Raw genomic sequence first — 18,355 nt, 5'->3', positions numbered from 1 at the left:
ACCTTTTGCATGGAGGATGGCAAAGACTGAGTCTGGTGGGAAGATGATAAATGGTGCCTAGGCCCTATCATTAACATCCATTAATTACCTTGTAGGAACACAGGCATACACTAAGCATATAGAGATAACTAGATAAACACATGCTACGTCTCTCCAGCTTGTAATCTGATGTGGACAATGAAAGCTAGGGCTTCCCTCTCCATTTCTAGCGTTGGTTTCTATTTCAATAACGTCCCAATCCATTTCTTCCCTCCCTTCCCATCCACACACACCCCAATGGGTCTACTTTCCCACTACCCCACTGGACATACTAGAATGCTCCTAACACCAAAACAACCTTCTCCGCTCACTGCTGCCCAGTGCTTCCTGGTCCTTTGCCTCTCCTCCCAGCACCTGGCTCTAGATCTTCACATGCAAGGTGCTCCCTGGCTCACCATGTCCTTTCTCTTCACCTAGAAGCTTCTAACACAGCCTAAAACCTCAGTTCACATGCCACATCCTGAACTGGGTGGCTCACACCAGTAATCCTCTCTTCTCAGAAGGTTGAGATCCAGAGGAACTCCAGTTTCAGGCCAGCCTGTGCAGAAAAGTCCAAGAGGCCACACCATCTCCAAAATAACCAGCAAAAAGCATGTCTAGAGGCATGGCTCAAATGGTAGAACAACACCCTAACCAAGTGCAAGTCCTTGACATCAAATCCTGTTATTAGCTAAATACATTTAGAACACCATATCCACACTGGGACCAGAGCTCAGACACTGCTGTCCCCTTTGTGCTCATGGCTCCCTCAAAGCTACCCCATGATGGCCAAGTCCACACACACCCAGCTGTTTACCAGGAGGCCCCGGTACTGGACATTCTTTGTACCACAGCACCAACCGAGGCACAATACCCAGCTCAGAGTGGAACTCAATATCAGCTGCTTAAAGACCACACTAACTAATCAGCTAGTGCAGGTCCCCCAGACTGCTGCAGAATGCGGGTTCTCAGAGCACTAAGGAATGAGCAGTCCACATGAGATGACAAGGTTAGAAGGGGGCATAAAAAGGGAAGAAGTGTCCATCATGGAGGAGGAAGAGGAGGAGGAGGAGGAGGAGAAGGAGGAGGAGGAGGAGGAACTGAACTCAGTTTGAAAGGGAAGCACGCAGGTCAAGGCCGCGCGGGACAAGGCTACACAGTGGGGCAGCAGACACAGTGCGAGACAGAAATGAGGGCCAGTGGAAAGGGGGAAGTTAAAGTACATTTCAGCCGGGCTAAGGGTTCGTACCTATAGTCCTAGCTACTCAGGAGGCTGAGATCTGAGGATCGTAATTCAAAGCCAGTCAGGGTAAGAAATTCTATGAGACTCTTATCTCCAATAAACCACTAGAAAACTAGAAGTGGAGCTCTGGTTCAAAATGGTAGAGCGCTCACCTTGAACTGAAGAGCTGAGGGACAGCGCATAGGCTCTGAGTTCAGACCCCACAGCTGACAAAAAATTAAACAACACTAACAACAAACACAGACTGAAATCAGGCCGGGTGTGTGAGAGGGGCCCTATTGCCTGGCCATTAACAGTCTATGAGCAGGAAAATAACACAACGGAGAAGCGTGAAGCTCAAGGGGATACACACTACGGAAGGAGAGAGGAGAGAGGTGGTGCCCAGCTTCAAAGCACGTGCAACCATCCATGCGCGAGGTGACAGCGTGGAAATTGTTGAAATTGACAGTGTTGTAAATTGCTGGTTTTAAGAGAGTACAGAAAGACCACAAAGCTTCAAGTGAGGGCAGACAGGGAGGAAGGGGGGCATGGTCAGGGAGGTGAGGTGGACCTGGGCTCAGGGTTCAGGGTCTGCCTCGTTTATACAAGTAAACTAAGCAGGGGTAAGTAGAGAACGCTAAGAACGACAGGCACACCGAGTGGTGAGCATGCGTGGAAAAATCAGAGGACAGAAGGAAGGGAGAAGGACCCAGAGGCACTGAGAGACAAAGACAGCCATGTAAGGACCGCCATAGGGACACTGGGCCGTCATGGGGCCACCGTGAGGTACAGAGCCACGGACACCACAGGGCTACTGTGAGGTATGGACTCAAGCACTGTCTCACATCCCTGAAACGTCACCTCCGCTCTTCAGGAGCCGCCAGCCAGGCTCTCAGGCCCCCTTTTTTAGTCTCAATTGGTAGGATTTTCTCACCCAACTCATTGTATTCCTTGTCTTAACTAGTCTGGTCCCCAGAATTTTCTAGTAACTTCCTCATGGAAACATCTAGCATCTTCTCCAGTAAACCCCCAACATCAGAGACACATGGTGGCCTGAGGCCACCTCACCAGAGACTGAGACTCCTCAGACATCTGTGACACTGCCACCACACCACCACCACCACACCAACATTACCACTACCACCATCACCAATGCCACACTACCACCATCACCACATCACATTACCACCACACCACATTACCACTACCACACTACCACCACCACTACTACCACTACCACCATTACCACACCACCACCATCACTACCACACCACATTACCACTACCACCATCACCAATGCCACACTACCACCATCACCACATCACATTACCACCACACCACATTACCACTACCACCACTACCACTACCACACTACCACCACCACTACTACCACTACCACCATTACCACACCACCACCATCACCACCACACCACATTACCATTACCACCATCACCAATGCCACACTACCACCATCACCACATCACATTACTACCACACCACATTACCACTACCACCACTACCACTACCACCACTACCACTACCACACCACCACCACCACTACTACCACTACCACCATTGCCACACCACCACCATCACCACCATACCACATTACCACTACGCCACCATCACCACTACCACCACTACTACCACTGCTACACCACCACCACACCATACTACTACCACCACCATCACCACCACACCACATTACAACTACCACCATCACCACACCACACTACCACTACCACCGCCATCACTATCACCACCACCACTACCACCACCACCACCACCACCACCACTGCCACACCAGCACCACCATGGTCTAAATACATGCATCCTCCCCTAGGGAAGGGAAGAGGCAAGCATCACTTAGGAAACACCACTGCTCCAATATCTCACAGAGTTAGAGATCGGCTGGGATTCGGTGCCTTCACCTCCTCCTCTATAGTTCTCCAGGGACTCCATGCCTGTATCATTCCTACTTCTGGGGTTGAGATCTCCAGAAAGGCTGTTGTCAACGCTCTCTTCTTGTTCTCTTACTTGCATATGGACTATTGCTGGTATGTGGAAAGCTCTGTTTAACTCAAACATAAGTCCAGCCCCAAGTTTGGGGTTAAGCATCCGAAGAATGCGAGGAAACAGCAGAGGAACGCAGGCAAGTCATAAATGGACAACCACGGTTGCTGACTGACATTAAACTGGTAAGCCCGCGTACAGTGCTGTCTTCTGGGTATAAATGCTCGCCCAGGCTCTGTGGCCTGTGCCTTCCGTTCACTTCCTCTGACCCTGCATTCCGGGAGGACTTGGCCAAGTCCTCCCAACAGGAGCATGACAGGATTAAATGTAAGAAGCAGTTTGCAAGACTGGATTCTTTAGATCTACTTGAAAAGTTACTTCCAAACATGTCATAGCAACAACACAGCAACAAGATTTTTATTTGGCAAAGATTAAGAAAAAAGTAGCGTTGTCCTGTCAAAATATCCCAGCTCAAAGACTTCCTCTTGGAATTCACCCCAAAGCAAGAAGGAACACTCACAAAAATGCAAACCCCATTTCTGGGGAGACTAGAGACATCTGTAATGGGGGGAGGGGCAAGGAGAGGGGAAGGAGGAAGGAAGGACTGCTCCCAGCTCCAAACCTTTCTGAGTACCACCATGAAGTCACAAGTGGAAAATGCCACACCTGTCTTCCTGTGACAGAGTAATTACAGGCCTACTAAGAATACCATGTAAGATCATCTTCAAGCTATGCGCGTGAGGGGACCAGGAAACAGAAACAACCTTCATGTGGACTTGGGCCTCCCCCAAATTGTCTCATCATAAATGCAAATCTTCCAAATGTCAAGAAAATCCCACATCTAAAGCACTGGTGGTGTTGGGCATGTGATAGAAGATCTTTAACCAGCTTCATAGAAACACAGGTCAAGAGAGGCCACCAAGAGCAAGCATGGACTGGTGAACTTTGGAGCATTTGAGGGGAAAGCGAAATGAAAAGGATAGACAGGCTGCAGTGGCTCACGCCTGTAATCCAAGCTACTCAGGGAGCTGAGATCTAAGGATTGTGGTTCAAATCCAGCCTGGACAGGAAAGTCAATGAGACTCTGATCTCCAAAAAACTCACAGAAAAAGTTGTAAGTGGTGCTGTGGCTCAAGAGAGCGCTAGCCTTGAGCAAAAGAATCCAGGACAGGCCCCAGGCCCAGAGTTCAAGACCTAGGACAGGCAAAAAAAAAAAAAAAAAAAAAAAAAAAACAGAAGAAATTATTTAGACACCTGAGCAAAAGGTTGATTCCCCAGAGCTAAATCCCAGGATTAAAGGTCACAAATGTGCTCAAAGAAATAATCAAAACAAAGTTCCACTCAAATATAAATGGCCAACTGGTTTTCCATAGGTAGGAATCAAAAGAAACATTATTCAAGACCTTCTAGAAGACACAACTAAAGGATGAACTTCAAGACACTAGGTGGTAAGTGAAACAGTGAAAACCAGTTATTCATAAACTTTAATCCCATGTATATTACAAGAGGAAGACTAAAATAATTGCAAAACTGTAAAAATACTGCAACACATGAAAACAAAGAAACAACAAAACTAGAGTTGGTGATGTGGCTCAGTGGCCCAGTGGCTGTCTAGAAGGAAGGAGGCTCTGGGTTGAATTCCCAAAGGAAAGAAGGCTCTGAAAACAAAACAATGAAATCTGTGCAATTATTTTGCCAAGGGAGAAATGGGAAGGAAGAAAGGGGTGAGATTTATTGCAATACAATGTAAACAGGTATAGAAATGTAACAATGCAATTTCCTCTCTCATAATCTAATGTAAGCTAATAAAAAAGAAAAGAAGGAGAGTGAGAGGAAAAGAAAGAGGAGACAGGAGGGAAATGAAGGAGGGAAGGAAGGAGTGGGCAAACAGGGAGGGAGGTAGGGAGAGAGGAAAGTAACTAAAACCTTGGTAAGGAAAAGTGTGAATGTTGTGGTGTACATAAACTGCAATTTTGTGAATTTATTGATAGTAAAGAGTTTGGCTGGGCACTGGTAGCTTACACCTGTAATCCTAGCTACTTAGGAGGCTGAGATACGAGGATTGAGGTTCAAAGCCAGCCCAAGCAAGAAAGTTCATGAGACTCTTATCTCCAATTAACCACCAGAAAACCAAGTGATGCTGTGGATCAAAGTGGTAGAGCACTAGCCTTGAGCAGAAGAGCTCAGGGAGAGTGGCCAGGTCCTTAGTTCAAGCCCCACAACTGACCAAAAAAAAAAAAAAAGCATTTGTCTTCAGAGTTGTATGGATGGTGAATTAGCATGCATGTGTATGTGTGTGTGCATATGTGTGTGCATGTGTGTATAACACATATATATGTATAGATCCTTACCCATTAAATCTACAGTGATAGATTTCGCATCCAATATAATGACAAAAAAAAAAGACAGACAATAATAAGTGTTATCAAGAATGTGAAAAATACTTGGGCGGGAAGGGTGTTCAGTAGGGAAAATATTGGAAGAAAACAAGGGAAGAGGTGACACTGTTCAAAAAGAAATGTACTCATCACTTGACCTATAACTGTACCCCCTCTATATATCACCTTAATAATAAAAATAAATTTGAAAAATCCAGAACTTTCGAACACTGCTGGATGTTTGGAAAACATTTTCTAAGTTTCAAGAACAGCCAGAGATGGTAACACATGCCTGTAATCCCAACCACTTGGGAAGTGGAGGTAGGAGGATTAAAGAAATAGTAATCATAAATTGAGTATAGAATGCAGCAATTCCTCCCCCTAACTGCCCAGCCCTCTCATTCCTAGGTTATTTCCACAAGCCAAATGAAAACCACTGTGCACATTCACTATACAGACGTTCACCACCAAATACAAACATCCAAACGTTCATCAACTGATAGATGTGGATACAAAGCATGACATACACACTACAAAGGGACTGGCAGGCATAGCTCAAGAGGTAGAGCACGAGGCTCTCAGTTCAAACTCCTATACTGCCAAAGTCAGCAAATGTACATTTAGCAGAAGTGTAGGTTAAGCAGAACACTTGTCTAGCAAGTGTAAGGTCCTGGGTTCAAATTCCATATAAGGGAGAACAGTTCAACACCAAGAAAATTACGTCATGAAGGATCTCAAAAACATTTCACAAAGTAGAAGAACAAAGGGCAACACAGCATACGGTCATAAAGCAAAGACTGAATGGCTTATGCACATGATACACAAACACACCCACAGCCGTAGGTCACAAGAAGCCTGAAAACTGGTTATCTATGCTAGAGAAGGAGTAAGGGTTGGCAGGAAACAGAAGAAAGTACTGGATCTTCTGTGAGCAAAAGAAATATCCTGGAACTACATTGTGGTAATAACCATATAGTTCTAGACTTACTAAAAAAGACAACTAAAATTTACACTGAAAGATGGTCAGAGTTCCAATACATAAAGAACACCCCACTAAAACTGTTAGAGTCACCAGGCACCAGTGGCTCATGCCTGTAATCCTAGCTACTCAGGAGGCTTGGATCTGAGGATCATGGTTCAAAGCCAGACCAGGAAGGGAAGAGAGTCCGTGAGACTCTTATCTCCAACTAACCACTGAAAAGCTGGAGGTATGGCTCAAATGATGATTGCACAAAAGCTCAGGGACAGTACTCAGGCCCTGAGTTCAAGGCCCAGTAACAGGTTAACAAAGAGAAACTTTGTCAAGATTTCTTCATCCCCTTTTCCCCTGTTGTAAATGTAAGCTACTTACAGATTCCTAGTTAAGAAAGTTGTTATTCAAGATTCAAAACGCTGGGAATGTGGCTCAGTGGTAGAGCGCTTGCCTTGCATGCATGAGGCCCTGGGTTCGATTCCTTAGCACCACATAAGCAGAAAAAGCCAGAAATGGAACTGTGGCTCGAGTGGTAGAGTGCTAGCCTTGAGCTGAAGAGCTGAGGGACAGTGCCCAGGCCCAGAGTTCAGGCCCCACAACCGGACCCCCCCCCAAAAAAAAAAAGATTCAAAATGCAATGAGATATGACAAAGTAAACAGGACTCAAGAAACAAAGGACCTCTTCTTAACGTGTCATATAGTTTCCAGATGACTCTATGTTCTTGACCCCATAATATGGTGTATACACGTGCACATCTGTGGGAATCTAGGAGGAGGGCACAGAATCAGAGGAAAATGGGTGAAAAAAATACAGCAGAGAGGCCCATCAGCTGCACTGGACATTGATGAAAGTGAACTAAGCAACTCAAGGGCAGCGATGGGAGGGAGGGAAGGAGAGGGAAAGAGGGAACAGCTGGCACTACTAAGCAAAAGGACAGAAATGTACAAATCACCTGATTTGGAAGAAATAATTGTATTGTGAAAGTTTGTAGAGTTCCTAAGCTTTGCAGATCAAGATCATGACAATTTGCATTGTGAAGGTTAAAATGTGCTTGTGATAACTATCACTTTGCCACAAAACTGTGAAATTTATGTAATCACTTAATCTCAATAAAAAAAAAGTTGTTACTCAAAGAGAAGCCTGAGAGGTAGACTAGCAGGAAGCTTCAAGGACTGAAGCTGGGACCCCCCAAAGTCCTTCTCTAGTGGGGAGGGAAGGGATGGTAGGGGAAAAACAAAGGAGGAGGTAGGAAATGTACCCTACTTATGTAACTGTAACCCCTCTGTACACTACTTTTACAATAAAAAACATCTTTAAAAAGTCCTTCTCTGATGGAAGTGGTGCTGTAGCTCAAGTGGTAGAGCACTCGCCTTGAGCTGAAGAGCTGAGGGACAGTGCCCAGGCCCAGAGTTCAAGCCCCACGACCAACCAAAAAAAAGTCCTTCTCTGAATCACATACTGAGAGCAAAACTTGCGTGTGTATGTGTGTGTGTGTGAGAGAGAGAGAGAGAGAGAGAGAGAGAGATTTTTGTGGGGACCAAGGGCAAGTCAGTCAGATACCCAGGAGCACAGAAAAAAGGGGGTGCAATCAAGCAACAGCTCTGTCAGGCTGTTTGCTCTTGGACACTAGAAGCTGCCCTGGGACAAAGCCACCTTGTCTTCCTGGCCCCTGGGGAGCAAGAAGGGGTGGGGACAAAGCAGAGGTGCAGGAAGCACAGAGGCAGCAGAGCTGGGCTTTGCATAGGAACTGGCTAGGGGTCTTGGAAAGTTCAAGACCAGCTCAGTGCTTACAGACTTGTTTACGTCCAAAAAAAATCTGGGAGCCACAGGCTAAAACCACAGGTAACTGGTCTGGGTCACACAGACATATCACAGGGAGGAGCAGCTGGAGGAACAGCTGGGCTGTTTGATCACCAGAGACCAAGACATTCACTTAACCTCCTGCAAAGAGCAAGTGGTTTGACAAGCTGGAAAAACCAAACCAGAATGATTCCCTTGCTATCTTTTTCATAAAAATATTGAAAATGACTTTTGTTTAATTAAATAGGCGATCTTAAGTACTCCCAACAAATGTCTGGGAAGTAGTTCAAGGAAAACACTACAACACTATAGCTAAGGCACGTCTTCCTTTCCATCATTTTCACAGATGTTATTTCAAAAGTCCTACTTGGGTTTTGCTACCTCTACTCTCTGCAAAAGAAAAAGAAAAAAAGCCAAAAGTCTTATTTAAATCACATCCTTTTCCAAAAATTCAAAACCTGAGTTTAACCAGTTCCAAGTAAAATGCACCAGTTTCCTAGCTAGTCATGCTACTGGTCTGCCTGTCCCTGAGATGTTCCCTTCCCAATCCTCGCTTGCATTTAGCTTATATTTCACATGCTTTCCAGACCCTTCTCCTCTTCCTGCCCTTGGCAGGGAGACGGTAAGTGCCAAGGGCCAGGGAGGGCTCTGCAGTTCCTGCAAGTATAATTCTACACCTCCTACACTGGTCCAAGAGATGTCTGAGTTGCTGGGCAGGATCCAGGACCCAAGCGTTGAGAACATCTGCAAGCCACAGGGCGTCCACTCCCTCCCCTGCCACAGGCCGCCTTGGTTCTCCAAAGTCCTCCCAAATCTATGTCATCATTGCATGCACAAGTTTTTCTTCTAGGGAAAAGGCCAAGCTGCCAGCCCCGCAGCAGCCCACAATGTCCCTGTGATGAACACAAGGCACATCTGTCGGACAACACATGCTCATCCAGCCACCAAAGAAAGGCTTTCTAATTGACACTGGTCAGCCTGTCCAAATAGCTGTGGGAAAGCTAACTTCTGCCTGCCTGACCCATAATAAAGAGGCAGTTGACTGCTGGATTTGCTTCCCCAACAGCTCCAGGAACAACAAACACAGCGTGAGAGTGTACTATCACTCAAGTGTCACAGTGATTGAGATCGCCCTTACCAGACATTTACGATGGCTTACTCAATGTTTCAGCAACTATACTTAGCACTTTACAGGACAAGAAGAAGCCACACCGCACCATCTGCTTGTCTTTATAGAGAAGGGTGTGTGATCAATCTATCCAGGCAAGAGAAGACAGGCGCTCAGTCATGGCTGCTGAAGACAACCAGAGGTAGCCCATGAGTTTTGAACTCTCAGAAAACAAGGCTGCCACATCACTGAGGAAACCACACATGAACGCATCCTTGATAGTAGGTGACCCGATGCAGGGAACAAAGCCATCTGGGTGTTCAGTGGAATTTGGGAGGTAGCGCCGTGGCCCAGGAGCTGTGCTCATGGTAGGGAAGTGAAAGGACTGAGTAACAAGCTCACCGGGGCAGCCAGAGCATTCATCAGACGGTGAATGAGACACTGCCCTCTTTAAGACAAGAAGCCGGGCGCCAGTGGCTCACGCCGGTAATCCTAGCTACTCAGGAGGCTGAGATCTGAGGATCGCGGTTCAAAGCCAGCCTGGGCAGGAAAGTCCATGAGACTCTTATCTCCAATAAACCACTCAGAAAACTGAAAGTGGCACTGTGGGTCAAAGTGGTAGTGGTAGCACTAGCCTTGAGCAAAAGAGCTCACAGACAGTGACCAGGCCCTGAGTTCAAGCCCCACAATTGACAAAAAAAAAAAAAGGTGAAATTATGTAGTTTATACCATCTGCAGGGAAATAGATGCACCTGGAAAAAATTATGTTAAGTGAAGTAAGTCTGGCTCCGAGAGACAAAGGGCATGTGTTTTCTCTCATATGGGGTAGGTTGAGCTAAATTGTAAATAGATATGTAAACATATACAGGGCCATATGCATACACACACACACACACACACAAACACACACACAAGTATATTAACTAAAGTAGGGTATGTGCAGGAGAAGATTATAATGATCCAACTCCTTGGAACTACCATGAAGCTGAGAGGTTTAGAAAGGAGGAGCAGAGGTCAAGAGGAAGGGCAGAAAAAAAACAGAGATGAATGGTGGGCAAATAGTCCTAAAAGTAAATGAACGTGTGAAAAACGGGACCAGGTAACTTGAGGCCAGGGGAGGGGTAGGCTGGGAGAAATGGGAAGACAATGGACATGCTGGGCTTGCTTTTGCTTTTTAAATTACAGGCACAAGCCTGCCAGCTACATAATGAGACTCTGCCTTAAAAACACACAACAGTTTTAAGTGTTTTCTTTAATAAATCACAAAGCAACGTCTGTTTCCAAGTCAAGTCTGCATAGCTTCCTTATTTAATCAGGCTATTTTCATCAATAAAATAAATAAAACGCGCTCTTTCCCTCTGTGATTCTCTACAGAGGTTCACAATACTCTGGAAACAATGCTTAAGAAATCAATGCCAAATCGAAATGTAGCATGGATCCTATCTAACCTACCACTGACATCTGTTTCTGGAGCTTCCATGTTGCTCTATACAACTTTAAGAAAGAAGAAGACATCTTCTAAAGCTCAAAATGCGCTGAATTACAAACGAGTTTCAGGGTGAGAAAAGGGAAAGGGATCTCTATTAAGCCAGTAAAGCACAGGCTGCTAGGGCTGGAGATGTGGCTGGGTGGTAGAGCACTTGCCTAGCACATGCAAGGCCCCGGATTCAATCACCATAAATAAATAAAATATGAAATTCTCCAACAGTTCCAAAATCATTCAAGGAAATCATCTATACAATAGTATCATGATCCCAATGACACAAGGGAACACTGTGGAAGTGGAGAGGGTGGACTGCCTTCCTGGAGACTGAAGTAACCACAGCAGTGAAATGTCAAGGCAACAAGTCAGAAACAAAAACGTCAAATCCGCGTGAAGTGACGACAATGGTGAGACACCAGCCTGGTGGACACACCTGTTTAAACAATAATGTCCTTTTCTCCCCCCCCCCCCCTCCCCGCCAGTCCTGGGGCTGGATCTCAGGGGCTGGGCACTGTCCCTGAGCTTCTTTTGCTCAAGGCTGGCATTCTACCACTTGAACCACAGTACTACTTCCAGCTTTTTCTGTTTATGTGGTGCTGAGGAATTGAACCCAGGGCTTCATGCATGCTAGGCAAGCAGGCTACCACTGAGCCACCTTCCCAGTCCCTAATGTTCATTTTTGAACAGCACGTCGTGGCCGTGGTGGCCGCAAGGAGGGGAAAAGATGAGATGTCACCAAACAGTAGTTGCTGAACATGACACAGACAGAATCCAGCCTGGATCAGACACAGACAGAATCCAGCCTGGATCAGACAATCCTGATTCTGTCTGTCTGTCCGTGCACATGCACGTAGGCTCAAACACACAAGTCCAGGAGCTTGAACTCGTGACCTGGGAGCTGTTGCTCAAGGATAATGCTCTTCAATTTGAGCCATAGCTTTTTTTTTTTTTGGGGGGGGGGGGGGGCGGTGCTTGATTGAAGATTAGAGTGTCCCAGGCTTTCCTGCCTGGGCTGGCTCCCAGCCATGATCCTCTCATCTCAGCATCCTGAGTAGCTAAGATTACAGGCAACAATTCTGACTTTTGACCTTCTGAATGCGCTGTACATTTTAAGTCTTTTCTGGATCCCGGACTTCTCATTCATAGAATGTAGGGAACGTTTTGTGTGGTTATGTGTATGGTTATGTGTGCATACATATATGTGCACTTGTGTCGCACTGTAATACATGCATGCGTATGAGTGTTTATATGTGTGCATAGGTTATTGTGTACCTGTGTGTGCAAGTATGTATGCATGTATTGAGTGTGCATGTGTATATACGGGTGTAGCATTGTATGATATTGTGACTCACACCTTTCCTTAATGGCCACCACAACTAAGCCCTTCTTACAGATGAGAAAACCGAGGCACAAGAGATTCAGTCGGTTTGTCCACAGTCACCTGGCTGGTAGTAGAAGACCCAGGAAGAAATGCAGACAGGCCGAGGCCCAAGGGCTGGACTTTAACCAGGGACCTTGGCCAGGATTTCAGTGCAGGACCCTGATCTCCTCCCCATCCCCCCGAACCCCACCCCCAAGATCCTGCACTGTGCATGTCACCCCCCTCCTCTAGCATCAGGTGCCAATCAAGCTTGTATCACCCAGGTAAACTGCTAAAGATGCCAAAGAGGAAAACCCAACAGATACTCAAAGCATTTCCTGAATGACTATGATCTATTTGTAAAGAGTAAGGCGTAGCGTTTATACTTTTCAACTTTTGAAAGCCTTTGTCCCTTTCCTTGACAAGGAAGTTCAGGGCCACAGGGGAGCACTGTACAAGACAGGAGATGGCCAGTTCCTCCCCCGCAACCCTGACCTTCCCTGGAGCCCTCACCGGCCTGGACAACACTGTACAAGGCCCCACTCCCACTCAAGTCTGGGTTAGACTTAAGGTGCTATGCATAGACCAAATCAAAACCCTTCAAGACTTCAAAACTGGATGGCTTTAAAACAGAGGGACACAGGCCAGGCCAACCAAAACAAGCGCTGGGAACAAGGAAAACCCTTCTCCCACAGCCAACCAGTTCCCACAGCTCACACAGCTGTACTGAAGCACACAAGCACACAAGCACACACACACACACACACACACACACACACACACACACACACACACACACACACCCTACACTTCAGCCTGAACTCCTAGTGGAGAAAGGGAAAGGCTCTATGACGTGGGGCTGAGGACAGATTCCAGATCACTTCCTCCCCAGAAGGACAAGTCACAGTGGGAAATGAAACATCAAAGCCCAGCATTTTCTATTTCTATAACTGATGAGCTACAAGATTTCCATTCAAATCATGCCAGCTTCCCACAAAGTGCTCTGCCCACCCCAGCAAGTGCACACCCAAAGCACTTATGTGAATTATTCAATATAATGCCACACAACAGCCAGAAGGCACCAGAAGAGTTCTTTGTACACAGAAGAAAACCCTAGAGAGATTAAACCAGGCAAAAGGAGAGGAGGGGAAAGAGGGAAGGAAGGAAGAGGGAGGGAGGAAGGGAAGGGAGAGGAGGGGAAGGGGAAAGAAAGGAAAAGAAGAAGGTGTGACTGGATCCTAGGCTCACCTCCCTGTTCTAAAGCCTAAGCCTGTGCTGCTAGTTCAGCTGCCAGCTGCGTCCCTGGGACTCCAACACGTAGCAGGCAAATTTTACATGCACCAGTGATCAATCCTGCTTAGTAAGCCATTCCTTGAGGAAGGGCAAGCTTAACCAGAATGAAGTCAAGGGCAAAGTCACATCTGCTGGACAGAATCCTATACCTGTCAACTAAGAATTGGCCTGAGCTGGTAGCTCACACCTGTAATCCTAGCTGTGATGTGAGTACTGAAGTTCTAAATCAACCCATGAGACTCATGGCTAATTAACCAGCAAAAAGACAGACATGAAGATGAAAGTTCCAAGTGGCAGAGTGCCAGTCTTGAGAAAAAAGACTAAGGAAGAATGCCCGGTCCTGAGGTCAACCCCAGTACAGAAACAAATACACACACACACACACACACACACACACACACACACACACACACACACACACACACACACACACACACACACTCCTTAAAACTCCAAAGAAAATGTAAAATCAAAACCACCAGTAAGAAAATTAAAAGAATTTATAATGGGTTACAGGCAACATGAGTTGACCAATAGAAGGAAAGAAAATAATTCTGGAATTTTCTTTCCCCCCATCTATATAAATAAATAGGAAAGAAAGTAATTCTGGGGTTTTCTTTCCCCCCATATCTATATAAATAAATAAGCCTAAGAAACTCCTTTCCAAATTTTCATATAAATGATCCAAAAAAAAAAGAGCTAGGTGCCAGTGGCTCACGTCTATAATCTTGGCTACTCAGAAGGCTGAGATCTGAGGATCAGGACAGGAAAGTCCGTGAGACTCTTATCTGCAGCTAATCACAGAAAAAGCTCAAGTGGTAGAGTGCTAGCCTTGAGCACAAAGAGGCTCAGGGACAGCACTCAGTCCGAGTTCAAGCCCCAGGACAACCAGGGGGGGAATTTACTTATGTAACTGTAACTCCTTTGTACATCACCCTTATAAAAATAATTTGAATCAGCCGGGCGCTGGTGGCTCACGCCTGTAATCCTAGCTACTCAGGAGGCTGAGATCTGAGGATCGCGGTTCAAAGCCAGCCCGGGCAGGAGAGACTGTGAGACTCCTATCTCCAATAAACCACCAGAAAACCGGAAGTGGCGCTGTAGCTCAAGTGGTAGAGCACTCGCCTTGAGCTGAAGAGCTGAGGGACAGCGCCCAGGCCCAGAGTTCAAGCCCCACGACCGACAAAAAAAAAAAAAATAATAATAATAATAATTTGAATCTTTTTTAAAGTTATATTCCACACTCATTATACTTGAGCCCAAGAAAAACAAGTTGAAGCAAACATTTAAAAAGAAAGTTACGCTGAGTACTGGTGGCTCATGTCTATAATCCTAGCTACTCAGGAGACTGAGATCTGCGGATCGTGATTCAAAGGCAGCCCAGGCAGGAAAGTCTGAGACTCTTATCTCCAATGAACCACTAGAAAACCTGATGTGGCATTGTAGCTCAAAGTGGTAGATCACTAGCCTTGAGCAGAAGAGCTCAGGGGACAGTGTCCAGGTCTTGAGTTCAAGCCCCACAACCAACGAAAAAAAAAGTTATACCTCCTCTCTCCCCATAATAACTTAATGAAACCCCTACTAAAGCAATGCAAAAACACTAAGTAACTACTATGGGAAAGTAGGACTTAAACTAGAATTCTCTGAGGAACTGTGAGAAAGTACCCATTTTGTTTGTTACAATCAGAGAAGGAAGTAATAAGTAATTAATACCCAAGAAGAGCATTCAGAAATTGGATACTTATTCTTGGTTGATAGTCTTACTTATACCACCCCAACTAGGAACTAGCAAGGGTGAATGAACATCTGCTTTCTTTTAGCAACAACAATTTGTATCGTTTCACTTCTCCGGTTTGTGGGACTAGAGATTTGAACTCAGGGTTTCATACATGCTATGCAGGCAGGTGCTCTACAGCTTGAGTTGTGCCTCCAAACCTTTTTTGAAACTGGTTTATTTTGAAATAGGGTCTCACTATTTGCCCAGGTGTTTCTGAACTTCCACCCTCTTATTTATGCTTCCTTGTATTCAGACTGTAGCAGGGATAAGTGTTTACCATCACACCCAACTCTCTGCCAGCTTGAGCTGGCAAAGAACCACGATCCTCCCCTTATCTGTTCCATGAGTAACTAGGGAGTACAGGTGTGAGCCACACTACCCAATCTTACTTTGAGAAGATCTGAGATTCAGGGTGAAATGGAAGCACATCTGAAGTCAGGAGGTAGGGACCTCTCCAAGACACATAGCAGGAGTCATTCAGGAGAAGGTACAATCCAGGGGAAGTCAGCAGACTCCAATGGCAGCCAGCCAGGAATCCCGGACCCATGAGTGGGAAGGGGAAACCACAGAGTAATCCCAGTTCTGTTGTGTGGAGTCCCATGCCTTTAATGGCTTAAGTTGGTCACTCTTCTGCAAAGGGAGCCTAAATGTTCATGGTGCTCTAATGTTTGTGGGACTCCCTATCTGAGATTAAGGACATTTCAGACTTAGCACCCAAGCATCGATTCAATAGGAACAAGAACAGAGCAGCAGCAATCCTCTTGTGGAGTCTCGGCTCAGTGGTTTGTCCATCTTTTGCTCCAACTGAACCAGTTCACATGTGAGTGACCTGGACCCAATGAAGGCTTTGAGACGTGGAGGAACTTGAAGAAGTAATAGAACATGGAGGCCCACCATCATGCAGGGACTAATGTCGACCCTTGAGAGCAGGTTGACTATCAAGGGAGCAAGGGAGCTCCACATCCTGAGCTTTGTCTTGTGTCCTCTCTCACATGTGCTCCTTCCAGAGGCTTCTGCTTCTCTTACGTCTCCTCCCCCATGGTATATAATGGAGCACGAAGCAATTTACAGAGAAAAAACAGCTTCAGGCACTGTGTTCTGGGGCCTCTAGATCTAAGAGCCAAAATCAACCTCTTTTCTCTATACATTACCCAGCCTTGGGCAGTGAGTTATAGTAACAGGTAAGGAAATACTTATATTACACACGGCATGCACTTTATTTGTAATCAAGCCACTCCATCCGGTCTTACACGACAAAGGGCATCTGGTAGAGCTCGGAAGTAATCAGCAACCAGGATTTTTTAATATTTTATTGTCATATAAAGATGACTTACTGAGGGATTATAGTTACATAAATCAGGTACAGGATTTATTTTATGCTCCCCCAACAGAAATTCAACTGTGTATCTCAAAAAGAAGTGTCAAAGTTGAAAACTAATTATGATACAATTCTGCATTTATAAGAACCATTATTTTAAAAAAAACTACCACTCCAACACTTTCATTTCTATCAAATGTTTGAATTATGATTAATAATTATCCCCAATCAATGCTAATAGGCACTTGTAGCTACTAGCCACCTAGTCAGAGGTAAAAGAAAAGATAAAGTTCCTACTGTCATAGCTAGTATGACAAATAGAACAGAAGATTTTACTAGCTATACAACAGACAAGGGCTTCATATCTAAAATATACTCAGAGCTCAAAAAATTAAACCCCCCAAAAACAAATCCCCAAAGAAACAACAACCCCATTAATAAGTGAGCTAAAGACTTAGAGAGACTTCTCTGCAGAAGAAATAAAAATGGCCAATAGACACATGAAGAAAGATTCTACTTCACCCCATTTAGAATGGCCATTATTAAGAAAATAATAAGTGATGCTGGCAGGGATGAGGCTAAAAGGAAAAGCTACTACACTGTTGGTGGGAATATAAACTTGTTCAACCACTCTGTTAAGACATACGGAGGTTCCTCAAAAGACTAAACACAGAGCACCTTTAAGACACAGTAATCCCACTCCTGTGTATTTACCCAACTGACCACAAACAAGACGATGCTAAAGCTACCAGCATAATCATATTCACTGCAGCATTATTTAGCTAAGATGTGGAACCAACCCAGATGCCCCTCAGTAGATGAACAGATAAAAGAAAATGTGGTATATATATACATGCTTCCATCAGAATGGCATTGCCCCATTCATAAGGAAATGGAAAGACCTGGAAACAATTATGTTAGAGAAGCAAGCCAGACGCAAAGAAACATAGGGTTCATGGTTTCCCTCATTTGTAATAACTAGAAAATGTCTATGATATTAGGTGCAAAATGAAGCTTATCAAAATGAACTCCAAGAAATGGAAACAGGAGGGGATTTTTTTCCTGGGGGGATTGTTTTTGGTCTGTTAGGGGGCTTGAACTCAGGGCTAGGGTGCTGTTCCTGAGCCTCTTTTGCTCAGGAACAGTGCTCTATCACTTGAGCCACAGTACCACTTCTGGCTTATTGAGGACACACACACACACACACACAGACACACACACCTTTCTGCCCTGGCTGGTTTTGATCCCTGATCCACAGATCTCAGCCTCCTGACTAGCTAGGAATACAGGCATGAGCCACTGGTGCCCAGCAACAAGAGGTTTTTATAATATACTATTTGCATTACTTCTTTATTCTTCCTTTTTATCCCTCCCCTTTGGTTTATAACCTGTTGTCACTTCCCCCCCCCCAACCTCCCGTACCCTTTGTCTTGTATATAAGTTTATCTAATTTGTGGAAGGGAAGGGGAATACAGAAAGGGCAGGACAAAGGGTGAACCAATGCAACAGTGATATGCGCTAGACATTATGTTGGAAATGAAGTTTACAACTTGGGGAAGGAGGGGAGGGGGGAAGCAGGAGAAAATGAGGAAGGGGATAACACTGTTCAAA

General features: G+C 45.3%; 1 protein-coding gene across 1 annotated transcript in view; it reads right to left on the bottom strand.

Annotated features, from left to right (window-relative positions):
• Farp1 (FERM, ARH/RhoGEF and pleckstrin domain protein 1) overlaps positions 1-18,355 on the bottom strand; it is a 233,550-nt gene that overhangs the window by 185,604 nt on the left and 29,591 nt on the right. The gene's annotated exons all lie outside the window — the stretch shown is intronic.

This window comes from Dipodomys spectabilis, unplaced genomic scaffold (genome assembly GCF_019054845.1).
Source record: "Dipodomys spectabilis isolate Male_0828 unplaced genomic scaffold, ASM1905484v1 ptg000075l, whole genome shotgun sequence".
NCBI lineage: Eukaryota > Metazoa > Chordata > Mammalia > Rodentia > Heteromyidae > Dipodomys > Dipodomys spectabilis.
Note: the sequence above shows the minus strand (reverse complement) of the source record. Positions and strands in the feature narration are given on the sequence as shown.